The 17,809-nt window shown below is 49.7% G+C and overlaps 1 protein-coding gene across 2 annotated transcripts in view; it reads left to right on the plus strand.

Moving 5' to 3' along the window:
- Positions 1-17,809, plus strand: part of HS2ST1 (heparan sulfate 2-O-sulfotransferase 1) — a 523,976-nt gene that overhangs the window by 476,707 nt on the left and 29,460 nt on the right. The window lies entirely within an intron of this gene.

A 17,809-nucleotide genomic window follows, 5' to 3' on the forward strand; every position in this document is an offset into this window, starting at 1 on the left:
GTCTGGCTTTGTCGACCAGGTTGGATGAAAGCCAATAATTTCTGCCAGGAGGTCCAAGCGAAGGTGCTGGACATGCCCTTCGACTGGGAAAATCTGTTTGGTAAGACAGTCGACCAGTCCCTCCAGGCCATCAAGACGGATACGCAGAGAGCCTGTTCCCTGGGCACTCCAACAGTCGTCTTTTCGCTATTCCAGGTGAAAGTCGAGCAGGTCTCCAAAGAGTTTCTCCACGTCGTACGTAGAGACTTCCAGATCCTCAACGCAAGAAGCCTACAGAGGGCATTCCCGGCCTACGGTAGCTGAGGACTGAAATGACCTAGACGTCTCGCCCCCATTTGTGTACCCCGGTGGGAGGCCTGCTGACTAGATTCCTCAGCGAGTGGAGAAAGATTACCACTGACAGATGGGTGCTGGATACTCTCGCCCAACGACACACCCTGGATTCCTCCGATTCCCCATAAGGAACAGCACATCCCTCCGCTTCTGGAAGAGGTACGAGCCATGCTGTGAAAAGGGGCGCTAGAGCCGGTGCCCCAATTGCTCTGGGCTTCCGTAGTCCATTCCAGATACGTTCTAGTCACAAAGAAGACAGGGGGCTGGAGGACCATCCTAGACCTACAGCGCATGAACAAAGTCCCAAAAGTTCAGAGTGGTCACTGTGCAACACATGCTTAGCCAACTGGAAAAAGGAGATTTCTTGACGTCGTTGGACCTGGAGGATGCCCATTTCCATGTCCCCATTCACATCAGAAGTTTCTGAGTTTTGTGGTGCAGCACCAGCACTACCAGTTCAAGACCCCTACCTTCCGGCTTGAAGTCAGCCCCCAGAGTGTTCATGAAATGCCTGGCACCAGTGGCAGCCCATCTGCGTCTACAGGGCATACATGTATACCTATACCTGGACTTCTGGCTGACACGCAGCCTTTCGCAGGAGCTGGCCTATGGACACAGGGAGACGACCGTGTGGTTATTGGCGGATCTGGGTTTCTACATCAACTATCTGAAGACCTGCTTAACGCCATCGCAGAGCGTGATGTTCCTAGGCGACATACTCCATACGGTTTCTTGCCTGGCCTCTCCCTCGGAGGAGAGGCTAGCAGCCATTCAAGGAAATGTGCATCGGCTGTCATCGACGAAGACTGCAACGGTGCGGGCCATCAAGTAGTTACTGGGCATGATGTCGTCCTGCATCTACCTCGTCCGTCTCTGCCAGTTGCAGATGCGAACCCTACAGGTATTCTGGGATGCCTGCTGGATACAGGTTTCCAGAAACTTCACGGACAAGATCCCTCTTAACCAAGAGTTCCGACAGGCGATAGAGTGATGGGGCGTCCACTCCAACATTGCCCAAGGCACGGGATTCCAAAACCCCCACATACGAGGAGACGGTCACCACGGACGTCTCCCTGGAAGGGCGTGGAGCACACACTGGACGTTGCACGCCAGAGGCTTGTGGCTGCCGGAAGAGAAGGATCTATGCGATGACTGTACCGCCCATAATTCCACCAACGAAAATGTCGATAACCATTGCAGCGCAGTAATGAGAGAGACCACTGTGGCCCGCATCCGCTACCCCACTCCTCCCCCGGCCACTTAGCTTAACGGCAGCACACACAGAAGTGTGCCGCCAACTTCCTTTGATCCCTGCAGCGTCAGTTTTTTCTATAAATGTTCTCGTCCCCCGCTCTTCATTTAACATGGATTCACATGTGAAACCTCCCTCCAGCCCCTCTGCAACTCTTCTTGGTCATACTGCCACGTAACGTGCTTACCAAATCTGAAGATGACTGCCAGGGGAGGGGCTTAGGGAGAGGACTGTCATTGGAATGGGCAGTGTGACCCAGAGGACAGTGAAACTGTTTTTTCTTTTACCTAGGACTCCCAGCCTGATGACAGGGAATATTCATGAACATGTGGATCCACGCCAGAGCCATGCTGGAGAACAATAGTTACAGGTAAGTAACTTAAACCATATACAACTTTTTAGTTTTTAGCTTGTATTTATTTTTACATTTGTTTGTTTGCTTATTTTTTTGGTTCCTTCTACCTTCCATCTCTTTATTGGCTTTTGTTTTGAGTTGTTTGGATATGTGTCCATTTACAAAGTTTTTTTATTTTGGACCTCGACATGCACCTAAATTGTACACCCCCGTTTGACAATCTGTAACCTTGATAATCCTATTGTTTTTGGTTGATCTTTATTGTGTTTTTATTCTCAATATTCTTTATCTGCCTTGGGGCACTGGATTGACTATTGCCTTGTTGATGTGACACCATGTATGTATTCAGCCTGGAAGAAGACTGTGAAGGACGAAACACATGTCGGCTGTTTTAGTTCATTAAATTGAATCTTTATTACTCATCAGCTGAGTGTGACCTTGTTCTCCTTGATTTAGTGTGTTTTCGGTTCCGTGGGGCTTTGGGACCCTCCAGCACGATTGCTTGCAACTGATGATCTTTACTATATTCTTTATTGTATATGTAGTGACCAGCGCAGCAGGTGCACATCTAACTGTCTCAAAGCTGTTTAATACCCATGTCCTGAATGGGTTGGATGAATTCTGCATGGCATATCTGGACGATATAGCAGTTTTCAGCCCAACTTGGGAAGAACTTATGAGACACCAGATTGGTCAGGGTTCGGTGACATACCTTTTGGCATGAGATTGGAGGGAGCAGGATTCAGCCTCTTACCAGTAAAGTATAAGCTGTACAAGACGGCAACGCCCACAACCCAACCCCAGGTGAGAGCTTTTCTAAGCCCCACTGGGTATTACTGAAACCCCATTGTGGACTATGGAACCAAGGCTGCTGCTCCGACTGCTCTCACAGCTCCTAACAAACCAAAGCAAGTCACTTGGACTGAGGATTATGATAAGGCTTTCCCTTTCTCTGGGCACCTGATTACCAGGGACCTTTTCTTGTGCAGACAGATGACACGGACATATGTGCTGTCCTGGGATAGGTGCTGTCCTTTCACAGTTAGACAACGGCAGTGAACATGTTATCAGTAGTTCGCTTAAGGACAGAGAGCTCAGGTGGGCGACTGTGGAGGAGGAATGCTTCTCTATTGCGTGAGCCCTTTGGATAAGGAGATCCTACCTCTTTGGGACTCCCTTCACAGTGCAGACTGCCCATAAGCCCTTAAAGTGGCTAATTAACATGAAGGGAGATAAATAATTCTAAATTGTTCAGGTGGTCCATAAGCCTCCAAGGCTTTGACCTCACCATTGAGCATAGGCTAGGTGCACAACATAGCAATGTCGATGGGCTGTCCAGAATGCATAATAGACTGGAACAGGAAATCTATCCGCAGGGGATTAGATCTACCTTGCCCTAGTGTTGGTAGTGTTGGGCAAGATTTCTCTTCGGCAACTTTCCCTCTATAGTTTGTATGGACCGCCAATCTTTTTGCTTTGTGTTTTTTTTAACCTGTTCTGACTTTTTGATGGGAAGTAAAGCCTTCAACTACACTTCCCCAGCCTTTTTCCCATTTGTTATGCGGAAACTGAGCTGTCCTTCAGGCTATGAGTACTGGGAAACTGTTTCCCTTTTTACCCTTTACATTTTTGTAAATTTTTAACCTTGCACACAGCTTGCACACAATGCAGAGCAATTGGGATACTTTTGCATCACCCTAGCTTTGTACACTTGGTATTTTGGTTACTTTTATATGTGCTGTGACGATTCACAAGGTGTCGTCACTTCTCCATAAGGGGGAGCTCCTTTTCATGAGACTAGGAAGGTGACACTGCTACCCAATAGTGCCCCTACATGTAGTTTAATGCAGGAGGACCTCATAGGGAGGGATTCCCCTCTGGGAACAAGGACGACCACCTAGGATGCAGCCCTTTCAATCCCCTCGCCCACATACATTACCTAATCTTATACTCTAGAAAGTACCAGCCATATTGAAATCGAGGCCTAATTCTGTGCTGCAGCCAGGAGCATGGGCCCTGTCCACAAACATGGAAACAAGTGAATGCATGTGGGAATAGGTTGTATCATAGGCACCAGTGTGAAAGGACAGACCTGCAGAGATTCATAGACCATTCATTGTCTCATGTTGCCAGCATTCATATTCAAGGAGGAGTGCGCCCTGCAAGGCCACAAGGGGGCTAATAGCTCCCAGCAAAATGCAATCCCAAGAGAAGGAGGGCACAAGCCTCCGACCCCCCCACCCCCGTCCCAGCTCGCGCCCTGGTGCCCCCGTCTCAAGACCCCAGCATTTCAAGGTACCAGTCACCCTCAATCGATCAGAAAAGATAAGAAAGCAGGGACAGGTTGCCTTCACCATTAGGCCACATGATGTGTGCTGCGAGGTGCCGGAAGGGGCAAAACAACAAGCCTAAAACAAAGGTGGGTAGCTTTGGAAGGGCACTGACGTGTCTGGAATAGAGCTGCAGTTTGTGAGTTACAGTGACCTCGAAGTATCCTCTTAGCCCTTGTCTGCAGTACCAGGTGCACATATTCGTAGGTTTTGGATCAGTCTTGGCGACTAGTGCATTTTCCGTTTTTAATACTTTATATGATTTTCATCATTCGGAGCAGTCTGCTTCCCAGTGCATTATGTAAAGGTTCACAAGGAAGAGGCTATTCATTCATCCCTATGACAGTATATTTAACAGAAAAACCGTAATTGTTATTCATATATTAAAGATATAGAGGATATTGCGTATTGTTTATTTCATATTCAGTGGGTTGTAATTGGCTATAACGTACGCTGTTAATATTTATTCAAGTAATATTAGAGTTGGAAATATGCATGTCTGTTATCTCGTTCAGGCCCTTCGGTGTGAGTCAGTATAAAACTGTCTGTCCTGTATTAGATGGTCTACCATGGGACATGTGCTGTCTTTCATACGATTTGACTGCTTCTTAGACTAGCCACTTTGTAGCCATTTGCCCCACATCCATGGCTTGAAAGTAAGATGTAAATTTCAGCTTGGCCAAAATAACTTGCAATTTTGTGAAAATGTGTGGCACTGATGGGCTTGGTTACTGAATCTACTCTATTCGTTCAGAATAAGAACGTAAACCAGCATGATCATTGCAGGTGAAATAGGAGGACACTGAATAGCAATTATTGGCAAAGCCAATGACACTGACCTGTGGACTGAACAGTACTGGCTTTGTGTACTGTTTGGTAATACGTTGTGGAAAGAGTGTTAGTGCACGTTTTACAAGTGTGATAATGTGTTTGGTGATGAGGGGTAGTGCACACGGACGGTCTAGTGAAGTGTCCCAGTTTTCCCTTTTTTTAATCAACACTAATTACCTGGCTTTATAGTGCTTCCAACATAAATTGATTTCATCAACTTTTGTTAAGTGGGACACCTAGAAGATGGTCAATCAAATTTATTTTATTTCTGATAAACATGTTTTCCATAAAGGTGATATCAAAAGTGCATCAGAATTTCATCAAGCTAAGTAATAAAACAAAACAGTAAATGGAAATCATTCGTCCCCATTAACCAGTTAAGTGATAAAAACCTGATTGGTTGTCTTCCGGATAACACATGCTGAAGTTAAATATTTAGTTATAATAAAACACGCTGAGATATCCGTGTCTACAGATAAAACGACGCATGCCTACATTGGACAAACCCCTTCAATCTCAGAAACTATATCCATTCATATTTCAATTTTACTGTATTATTTGCAGAACAGCAAAGTGCAATAATGGCTCTTCCTCCACCGAACCACAGGGATAGCGATTACTGTGGGGTTCTTGCAGAGACCAACTGCTGGTTAAGGTATTTAATGGAAGTTTACCTAATCCTAATCGGGCCATCAAAATTCTATGCAGATGTATTAATAAACCAACATAAATCGGAATGATTTGTTTTGTAGGTAGCGAAATGAAGAAATTATCTTACTGTTACTTCATCCTCTTCTTTTGTGTGAGCCAATTCCAACTGCATTCATCGAATTTATTAATACATTTACCGTTTTTAGGTATGCTTCCTGGACCAACCAGATTAGCCTATTCTTTTAGACTGTTGGTGTGTGTTTATATATATATATATATATATATATATATATATATATATATATATATATATATATATATACCTAAACCACTGAATTTTAACATTTGAGAAATGAATGAGCGCCTTCAACATTTAGAGACAATCCTCTTCCTGAGCCTACACCTTTGCCCATAATAGAAGTAGTTTAATCAAAAAGTGACTCCCAAAAATGGCGTGTTCAGTTTCATGAGTATATTATAAAGTAAGGTTCACTTGGGCACTCCCAAAATATTTCTAACAAATGCACTCCATTGATTGAAGTGTGTTCATTTTTGCAGTAAGTCCTTTGTAATTCCCTACTCAGTAACTAGCAGCACTTCACTCACTTAGCCCTGTAGATTAACATCATGTCTTTATGGGTTAATGGTTAAGGTTAGCAGAAAAGCCAGAAACCCCTTGCAGTATCTGCACCAATTGAAATTGATTTTTATCATTATGAGGTTTCCATCGTATGCCAGACATCTGGGGATACGTTTTCAACTAGAAGTGATAGATTTCCCAGATTAATTTGTTAATCCCATGTGCATGACGCTGGAATTTTAAATATTAACACTTAATCCTCTTTTTTAATATAATCCGTAAGACAGTCAACTAACTCAAACTATAAAGTCAGTGACATGCATGCAAATACCACGTCATCAGTGTACATAAGATAGTGCTTTGATCAAGGGAACAACATTTGGTCAAGTGACAAAGCTGACATTTTACCCATTACACCAAATGTAGGTTTAGGGTAAGGAAAGAAAAGGAGTCCCCACAAGGATAATCGGCACCCTGCTAGGGTTCTGTAGAGTTTTTTGGTTGGCGTTATTGCCAACAAATGGTCTATGTTTTACCAATTACTTTTCTGTTCAATGTATGGCCATTTTCATCCCGTACATGAGGGCTTGATAGAAGGGTTCTACCCCAGTTGGACTGAGAATGAAAAAGAGCAGTTTTATCCTGCCTCTAACTGCAAGAACACCTCCATCGGCTTGGAGACCATCTGTATCCCTGTGACGGAATGCCATCTGTGTGGGCAGAAACAGCTTGAGTTGTTTTTGATTTTTATGTATAGAAATGTAATACTGCCTCAGAGTGAGATCTGCTAATCGGACCCCACTTTGATAATTCTCCATGCCATAAATTATAGCCCACACATGTATTTCTGCTGTCACTGTCTACTGACATCCCAAGCACTTCTGGTTGAAAATAATTGTGTGCACTGGTGGCAGTTTGTAATACCTAAATATAAGCAATCTCTGGTTTTTACATTGTGGCTGCTAGGAATACACAATTGTCAGGCACAAGCAAAACATGTAGTATTAGTGTCATCTTGGTGGCCAGAGACTCATTCCTGGCAGGGTCTTGTGTGTATTCAGCTGCATGGGATGACTGTACCCAAAGCAACTGTTTGGTTCCTACCCAGGAAGTTTTCTCTTTGATACCCCAGAGAAAACCTGTCCCCTTCTCCAGGGAACAAGAAATCTCCCTGGTTTTTCAGTTGGGAACCAGTGCTTCGAAGACATCCCTGTCATTACAATGGCCAGCTTTCACCAGGGTGCTGATTACTGGAATCCCTTTGATTTAGGCAGTCAGAGGAAGGGGGTGGAGTTAGAGTATCCCAGGAGAGGTACAGTTCAGAGGGCTCCCACCATCTTGGATGTTCCTAGGGCTCAAAAGTGTTTCCTAAAGACAAAGCTTCCTCGGTATGGCAACACCAGGCAAGAAAATTCTGAAACGGAAGCTAGGATTGGACCCATTACAAAAGGCTATAAAATAACCAATTGCCTGTCTTTTGCCTATATGAAGGGGGCGGGAGGTTTAGTTTCATCTTTGGACTCTGAACTAAGTATTCACCTGGAACTCTTGAGATTACAGTCTGCTCCAAAACCCTGTTCCATAGATGTATAGACCGAGAGCTTCAAGGAAGAGGCAAGCTCTTCACCTTAACCATCCAAAGGGAATATTTGTGATGACTGCTGGCTAGACAAGACATACTGCGGTTGAGATGACTAGTACCCGGGAGCCCAGAAGCAGTCCAAAGCCTGTCTCCTTCTTCAAGATGCTTTTTTTTGGCCTGCTTGACCCACTTTGAACCGCTACAAGCCCTGCGGTGCTGCCTTTGCCACGCCACATGCTCCGATCTGCTCATGTGCTCTGAGCCATCTCAACGGCGTCTTGACCAATTGAAGCAGAATACTGGAACCCAGCTCATCCCCATGTAAGTAACTGATTCACTGCTTATCGACCTCTGACTCAATCGAGTGGAAGGTTCAACTCAACCCATCTTGAACACTGTTTCAACTCCTCGAGATCCCTGTCTCGAGGCCAAATTGTAATGGGGATGCTAGATTCGACCCATTTCAACACAAACTCGAACTGCAGCAAAGCTTCTGGAAGCTGGCTTGCTGCTGTTGAGACCCAAAGACCAGTATCACAAGATATGTGAAAGGGTTCTATCCCTCTGGCATGCCTTATTAAGGCCCTAGTGAGTTGTAGAATACCCCCTCCACCTTTTCAAAGACCTCTTCAATAACTGATGTTTGCTGCTGAAATCATTGCCTGCGCGACCCGGTCTTCAACCCAGAGAGCCCCCTTTATTCTGAAGTCTGCATTCTCTGTTTTCTCCTTTGCAGGGATTGGTTATGGGTATTTGCATTTGCTGGTTTAATTAAAGTACTCTGTTTTATAGAACTTTGGTTGGACATTCCTTTGTTTTGGTACCACAGTACTATTGTTGTTTCACTTGCTTCTATACCAGCTCACACTCCTTCAGAAAAATATAGCCTGGCCTCGTCTTGTGCTTCCAGAATAGTCAAAGGAGGTATACCTGTTAGGCTATTCCTGTTTCACCTTTATGATTGGGATCACTGCTGGTTTAGTTGTAGTCTGGGTGAGTGGAGGGGGGGTGGTTACTCACAACGCATCCCGGTACTTCTGCATTCCCTGTACTTTGCAACCCCATGTTTTGTAATCCTGCATGGAAAGCCTTCACTCCTGGAACCTTTCAGTCTTCTCGTGGTGACTTCTTAAAGTTCAGAAGTCATAGTAACAATAGAATACAAATCCCAAAACATCTGATGCCACACATGTGCATGTAAAGGTGGTTAATCCAATCTGTTTTAAAGGAGAACTACTTTCTCTAAGAACCCTGCCCTCCACACATACACTTGCCTTCTGTTCAGCATCGACATCCATCCTAGTCCACCAGGAGTTACAAAGTATTCCACCTTTAGTTTGTTAATTTATAAATGAGCCTCAGGTGCTAGTAAAAAATAAATCCTCCCCCTCATTCCTATTGGAGGAACTATCCTTCCCCTTTCCAAAACCGAACCCACTCAAATCCCAACAAATGTGTCTTGACCAAAACCCCTTTAATCTCTAAATCCATAAGATTCAAGTGCCCCCATCCTTTCTCTATAAATGTCCTTACTTTGAGAAGTAAATTAAAATCTGTGTATGCTTTATTGCATTCTTCCTAACTAACAGCATTTCTGGTGTTGCTTCTGTCTGTTTCCTTTGTGTAATTATAGTTTGTCTCCCTCGAATGCACCAGAGTCATTGATGTAGATGTTGGGTTTGTGGAGTCCTGCAGTCGTGGGACCGCAAATGGATTCTTCCTCATTTTTCCACCTTTCTTTCCCAGACTTTCTTACCAACTTGCTGCCCCCAGCAGGGTCTACTCCGTGGTGGGGAACTCTTTGCAAAGTAGGCTGGGGGTGGGATGGGTGATCTCTATCTGCTGTGGTTCGTCTCGGAGGCTAGCTTCACAGAGTGGGTGACAATCCCCAGCCCCGTGATTACCCTCCTCCCATTCCTCTAGCCCTGAGCATGGAAGCTCATCCCTTTGTACTTCAAGACATATATTAACAAAGTAGACATAATGAAACTATACAAAGACAATCTTTCAGGTCCTCCACAAATCAATCTCATTGAATTATTGTATTATTTTAATTCCTGCTAAAAGTGAGACAGATAGCAAGCCTTCAATTCCATTGCAACCCCAGTCAGGATGATGGTTTGTATGTCTGGTAGACGTCTCTTAGCACACATCTCATTTCCCAAAACACTTTACAACCTTGTTGTTTTGAGTCATTTTTCCACTGGAACAGGGTTGTCCAACTCCAGGACTCTGGGGCAGGATCCATGTCGGATTTTCAGGATACCCCTAGTTAATATTCATGAGATAAATGTGCATACAATGATTCTAAATGTATGCACATTTTTGCACATGAATATTAGGGAGGCATATCCTGAAAACCCATCAGGTTTCCGCTTCTCAAGGCCTGGAGTTGGACAACCATGCTCTAGAAGGTGACGTGAGGGCATGTATCGTGGATAGGTTTACACCATATTTTGCACGTCCTTCTCTTTCTTACCACTGCATCACTGTTGGAGCCTCAGCAAGGGGACCCACATTCTAATGCTGCTACTAAACTGATACTGTCTGTGGCTATTTTCTATTCGACACTCTATCAGGAATAAACATCTGCTTTTTCCAAGGGGAACTAAATTCCAACCTCCGTAGTTGCCTCACATGCATATGCATTCAATCTCAATGTTTGAATTTTTCTCATGTTAATTTCTTGTTGAGAACTGCTTCATGTACACTGCACCCTGGTTGACTTACTTGGCAGGTTCTTTGCATGCATGACTTGCATTGTTTCCTCATAAGTTTATTTAATGGAACAACTGCTGCTTCATACGCAGTGCTCTTGACTGGTTTAAAAAGAAATGTTACTTCTTGATTGTCTGAACCCCTCAGTAACTTGCTCACCATTCAGTAAGATAGCTCAGTGGACTAATGCAACCTTTGAAGAGAACTGTGGTTTGAATCCCAGCAGGAAAACTCAGCCTCCTTATATTTACAAGGTTGAAAAAATAAATAACAAAATGGTCATAACTCCTGAAACATGCTAATATCTTCATGCTGCATACAACCAAGCAAAGCAGTCTGTACTGTGACACAACACCCCACCCCGCCCCCCATAAACTCGTCCAATAACAGGCTGCGTTGCCACCAGAGCAGCTGCCTGGCTCGCATACGACATTCTGAGTTTTCTACAGGTATACCCCCAACTGACCTCCCCCACTACCCCTCCAGACATAACAGAAAAGGATACATGCCACACCTACACATAGTAAAAGGCATTCTCCAGCATGGGGTCTGGCATGGATTCACATGCTCATGAATATTCCCCGTCGTCAGGCTGGGAATCCTCGGTAAAGAAAAAACCAGTATCAGTTTCGTTTCTGATCTGTCTTTCGTAGTAATAACCAATCACTGGTCTCTGCGTCATACTGACCACAGCCAATGACTGCCCTCTACCTAAGCACCGCCTCTGGCAGCCATCTTCAGATTTTTACCGCACGTTCATGTGTTGGGATCCTCGTGCTATTGCTCTCGAGCGTTAGTGCTATTTTTTCGCGCTTTTTCACAAAAACTTCGATTCTTTCGGTCAAAAGAGCCTCAAGCTCCACCGATCCTACATCCGATCAACGGGGACCCGTGTCGGATTCATCTGTGCCCCTCAAGGGTGAAGATTTCGTCGAGCTACACTTCGGAGGACTCCAGAAGCTTCTCAGGCCCGGTCTCGGAGATGGCCCAGGAGAAGGGAAGCTCGACGCCCGGAAAGCTGTTCAGGGCCTGCCCTGGATGCCAGCTGCAGAACGTCTTCAAGGAGGACGAACACTCTTTCTGCCTTTACTGCCTTCATGGGGACAAGACGCACGTGGAGAAGGACTGTGCGTTTTGCGGCAACATGTCGGAACGGACCATGAAGGACCGTCATCAACGTCTCGCCAGCTGGCTGGAGGGTAAGAGCCCGTTTGGCGAGAAGAAGAAGAAATCTGAGCGGTCTTCTAAGACCTTTGAGGGCGCCCCGGCGACGGGGGCCCAACATAAGGCCAAGCACCGCGAGTCCGCTGGCACCGGGAGCGCCGAACGGTCGGGCTCTACGGGCGCCAGGCAGGGCGCACCCTCCCCGGCACCATCAACCACGAGCCAACGCTCTGGGTCGGGTAAGAGGAAGGCCGAGCACCCGGCGAAGCTCCTGGAGAGACCCCGGTCGAGCTCTAAGGCAGAGGAGGAGCGTGGCAGTGCCCCCTCCCTCAAGGATAAGGCGGTGAGCGCACCTAAGGTGGTGAAGGCCTTGATCCATTCGACCAAGCCCTCTATCGAAACGGTCGCGGCGGCCCTGGCCCAGCCTGTGGAGGCTGCACCAGTGGTGGCGGCCTCGGGGCCCAGAATCTCCCTGCCTCCTCGGAGGGAGTCTTCTTTCGTGCCCATCGATAGGACCCCCGTGAAACCCTCCGTGGGGAAGAAGGGGGGGCAGGGCGTCGTCGTAGATTCGGCCTCAACCTCAGAAGAGGAACTGATCGAGGTCTTAAGCCACGGCCTAGGCGTGGAACAAGACCAGCCCGTCGGAATGGGCCCCGACGCGGGTGACGACGACGACATCGTCGAGGATACCGACGGGGCCCCTGCTCGCCCGTCGGATTCCCCTCTGCCAGCGCCGCAAGACAACTCAGCGGCCATTTTGTTGGCTATACAGTCCTTATGCTCCGAGATAAGGACGAGACTACCGTTACCGACGGAGGAACCTCTCCCGTCGGGGGATCCAGAACCGGGACCTTCTGGTGTTCCCCCTACCAAGAAAAGAAGGATCCATCCACCGCCTCCTTTTCAACCGTCGCGCCCCGTCCAGCCCTCCTCCCCGTCCACCCGAGGGGATGATACGGGGACTGACACGGCAGCGACGGGTACGGACGACGAGGCATACGACGAGGATTTTCCGTCGTCTCCTCCCACCAGGGCTTCTCCGCCCGACGAGATTGGATCGTTCCACTCAATGATCGCCAGGGCATCCAAGCTTTTCCAACTCTGCCCTGAGGAGAAGAAAAAGGAAGGCTTCCTTTACCAACGGCGCGAGACCAAGAGGAAGACGGTCCTCGCAGTGCCTCTGTTGGACGACATTTGGGATGAGGGCCTTTCCCTCCTCAAGAACCCTTCCACGACGCCAGCGAAAAGAGACCGGTACGAGAAAAAGTACCGGGTCCCGGACTCGGCCCCCCTATGCCTCCGGGCGCAGCCTACCCCGGACTCCGTCGTCTCCGCGGCAGCCAGGAAGAAAGCGGGGGGGGGTGCGGCCTCCACGTCGACTTCCCCGCCGGACGGCGAGGGAAAGAAATTGGATGCCATGGGACGCAGAGTCATCTCGTCGGCGGCGACGACGATTAAAGCGGCCAACGCCTTGGCTATCGTGGCCCGCTACGACAGGGAACTCTGGTACAAGATAGCTCCCCTGCTGGATTTTCTGCCGGACGACAAGAGGGCGGAGGCCCTTGAGATCCTGCAGGAAGGTGAGGTGGCCTCGGACCACGCCATCACCGTGGCGACGGACATCGCCGACACTGGGTTCCGCCAGATGGGCAACGGCGTTTGCCTTCGACGTCGCGGATGGCTCAAGGCTACGGACTTTCGGCAGGACGTCCAGACCAGGGTCCTGGACATGCCCTTCGACGGGAACAACCTGTTTGGGAAGACAGTGGACGATTCCCTTCAGGCCATCAAGGCGGATACTGAGACGGCCCGGGCCCTTGGAGTACTGCAGCAACGGCGGACGCCCTTTCGGAGCGGCGGAGGCAAGGGCGCCTCCAAAGGTTCCGGCGGCGGTTTCGCTTCCTACCGTCAAGCGGCCCGCTCGTCGTCGCAAGAGGCCTACAGAGGACGAGGCAAGTCTGGCGGCCCCCGCCGTCGTCGCCAAGGAGGCCAAGGCGGCAAGGCCGCGTCCAAGCAGGATTGAACCGGCCGTGGGGTCGGGCCCCCACCGAAGCACCCCGATGGGAGGCCGGCTGGCGGGCTTCGTCAGCGTGTGGGAGTCCATCTCCACCGACCGTTGGGTGCTGGACGCCCTGGCCCGGGGCCACGCGCTCGAGTTTCAAAGAAGGTGCCCGCGCGTCCCCCCCGTGGCCAGGAAAGAACTTCACGTCCCTCAACTTCTCCTGGAGGTAAAGGCGATGCTCAGAAAGGGCGCCATCGAACTCGTCCCAAAGAGGCTTCGGGGCTCCGGAGTCTACTCGCGTTACTTCCTCGTGAAGAAGAAGACGGGAGGATGGCGCCCCATCCTGGACCTGCGACGCCTGAACAAGTTCATCAAGGCGCAGAAGTTCCGGATGGTCACCCTCCAGCACGTCCTGGGTCAGCTGGAGGAAGGAGACTTCCTATCGTCGTTGGATTTGGAGGATGCCTACTTCCACATTCCCATCCTAAAGGGGCACCGAAAATTCCTCAGATTCGTGGTCCAAGGGCGTCATTACCAGTTCAAAGCCCTTCCCTTCGGACTGCGGTCGGCACCCAGGGTTTTCACCAAGTGCCTCGCACCGGTGGCGGCGCAGCTGCGCCGCGAGGGGATTCACGTCTACCCCTACCTGGACGACTGGCTCATCCGCGCCAAGACGAGGGAGCTCGCCGTGGTCCACACGGCAAGGACCGTCCAACTCCTCACGGACCTGGGATTCTCCGTGAACTACGCCAAATCCCACCTGGTGCCCGCGCAAGTCGCACTGTTTCTGGGAGCGAGGCTCGACACAGTGTCCCTTCTGGCCTCCCCGTCGGAGGAGAGGACCAGGACCATCTTGGGCAAGGTGCAACGGATGTTGGTGGCCGACGCGGCCAAGGTGAGGTCCATCAAGTCCCTCCTCGGGATGATGTCTTCCTGCATCTACCTCATTCCCATGTGCAGGCTCCGGATGCGCCCGTTGCAAGAGTTCCTGGATGCGCGCTGGATCCAGACGACGGGCAGCTTCGAGGAAAGGATCAAGCTCGACGAGAGTTTCCGACGAGCGATACGGTGGTGGGGCACCCGCGCGCATCTGACGGCGGGCATGGACTTCCAGACCCCAGCCCACCAGGTGACTGTGACCACGGATGCCTCCCTAGAAGGGTGGGGAGCGCACACCGAAAATCTGCACGCAAGGGGACTCTGGCTCCCGACGGAGAAGTCCCTGCATATCAACGTCCTGGAGCTCCGTGCAGTGTTTTGGGCCCTCAGGTCCTTCCTTCCGTCCCTCAAGGGCAAGGTGGTGAGGATCTTCACCGACAACACCACCACCATGTTTTACATCAGGAAACAGGGCGGAACCAGGTCCCCAGCGCTGTCCAAGGAGGCGCAGGACCTGTGGCATTGGGCCGTCGCCCAAGGGATTCTTCTGGTGCCGTTTCATCTGGCAGGGATAAAAAACACCATCGCCGACTCACTCAGCAGGGAGCTGCGCTCGTGCCACGAGTGGGAACTATGGCAGGATCTGGTGGATCGCCTCTTCCGACGGTGGGGCACACCCCAGATCGACCTGTTAGCGACGGCGACGAACACCAAGTGCCGGAGGTTCGCCAGCAGGTTTCCCCAGACGAGGAGCATGGGCGATGCTTTCTCGTTCCCCTGGGAGGGCCTGTTCCTCTACGCGTTCCCTCCCTTGCCTCTGCTAATCCGGCTCGTCAACCAGCTCAAGAGGTCACGGTGCAGGATGATCCTCGTCGCACCTGCGTGGCCGAGGCAGATATGGTTCCCGGTCCTTCTGGACTTGTCGGCGTCCCCGCCAATCAAGCTGCCGGCGGACGCGGATCTACTCTCCAGGGAAGGAGGCGCCATCCTCCACCACGACCCGAAGTCGCTGAACTTGCAGGCCTGGCTCCTGCAGCGCTAGAGTTTGGAGGATACGACATACCGGCCGATTGCAGAGAGGTTCTTGCAAAGGCCAGGGCGTCCTCGACTCTTAAATGCTACGGACACAAATGGAAGAGGTTCTCTGTCTGGTGCTACGCACAGAAGATTAACCCTCTACGGATTACGGCTCCCCAAGTGCTGCCGTACCTGCTGACGCTGGCCAAAGCTGGTCTGGCACACGCGTCCATCAAGATTCATCTTGCTGCGATCTCCCGATACACCAGAACCACGGGCCGGACGTCCTTGTGGTCTCATCGTCTGGTGAAAGAGTTCATGAAGGGACTGTTCAGATCGTTCCCGCCGGTGAAGGCTCCGGCCCCGGCGTGGGAGCTCAACGTGGTGCTGACCAAACTCATGGGACCTCCGTTCGAGCCTCTGCACTCGGCCCCGTTGAAGTTTCTATCGTGGAAAACAGCTTTTCTCGTGGCCATCACCTCCGCACGACGAGTGGGAGAGATCCAGGCCCTTTCCTGCAAGGCCCCGTACTTGACTTTCCACGACACGAGGGTAGTGCTCAGGACGCACCCCTCCTTCATGCCCAAGGTACCGTCGGACTTTCATCTCAACGAACCCTTGGTGTTACCTGTGTTCTTCCCGTCGCCTTCGTCGCCGGCTGAGAGGACTTTGCACTCGCTGGATGTAGCTAGAGCGCTGAAGTTCTACGTGGACCGCACGAAAGGTTTTCGGAAGACGTCACAACTCTTTGTGAACTTTGGACCTGTCAATCAGGGGAAGGCTCTCTCGAAGGCTTCCATCTCCAGATGGCTCTCCGGCTGTATCATGTACTGTCACCGGTTGGCAAACCGACCGCTGCCTGGCCGTCCGAGAGCCCATTCCACCAGAGCGATCGCAGCTACCACGGCGTTCCTATCTGGTGTGCCCCTGCTGGACATATGCAGGGCTGCTACGTGGAGGTCGACGCACACCTTCACGAAATTCTACTGCGTCGACCGGGATTCCAGGGAGGAGTCCAGGGTCGGCCAAGCAGTGCTGCGCAACCTGTTCGCCTGAGGTGAGCCTGGTGAGGAGGTAAGATGCTTAATGTTGAGTTGATGTGATGCTTAATGTTGAGCCTTTGCCACCTCCCGTGGTTGTGCATGTGTGTACTGCTATGTATTCTTTATTCATGAGCATGTGAATCCATGCCAGACCCCATGCTGGAGAAGGAACAAGTTACTTACCTGTAACTGTTGTTCTCCAGCATGGGTCTGGCATGGATTCACATGCGAACCCTCCCGCCTACCCCTCTGCGGCTCTTCACTTGGTCATACTGCCACTTCACGTGCTTCCAAATCTGAAGATGGCTGCCAGAGGCGGTGCTTAGGTAGAGGGCAGTCATTGGCTGTGGTCAGTATGACGCAGAGACCAGTGATTGGTTATTACTACGAAAGACAGATCAGAAACGAAACTGATACTGGTTTTTTCTTTACCGAGGATTCCCAGCCTGACGACGGGGAATATTCATGAGCATGTGAATCCATGCCAGACCCATGCTGGAGAACAACAGTTACAGGTAAGTAACTTGTTCCTTATTCATGACCTGAGTTATAATATGCACTCTCTGCTACACCCAAAGGCATGAGTAACTGGTCCAGACACAACCAGATGTTGCACACTACCAACCTATATCCTATACACACCCATCATAATTAACCACCACGTCAATATCAGTTCGCAACTGACCACATCTTCATACATTTGAAAGCGACAGCGTTGAAGAGTGGTAGTCGCACCTCCTGGTAACTCAGAAGATCACTGACTGAACTATGGCATGACAACAGTACAGCTACCTATACTCATCTGAATGCTGTTCACAGACGCTAGTCTCTAAACACAATCGGGCAGCTGTTTGGGAAGATTGCAAGACCCATCCCCCCCTCTTGCCCCCCCGACATTACTCTAATGGTAACTCACCACCACAGAGCACTTCACTCGCTGTCCCCACTTGTACTGGGTGCACGACCCAACCACCCTTTGTGACACCTCCAAGACTACAACTAGCAGGAGTGATGCCGATAACTACACAACCCCCATTCAGTACACATACAAGATTGATGGAAAAGGGTCGTA

The sequence above is a fragment of the Ambystoma mexicanum genome, chromosome 1q, assembly GCF_040938575.1.
Source record: "Ambystoma mexicanum isolate Mex_15411 chromosome 1q, UKY_AmexF1_1, whole genome shotgun sequence".
NCBI classification, from domain to species: Eukaryota; Metazoa; Chordata; class Amphibia; order Caudata; family Ambystomatidae; genus Ambystoma; species Ambystoma mexicanum.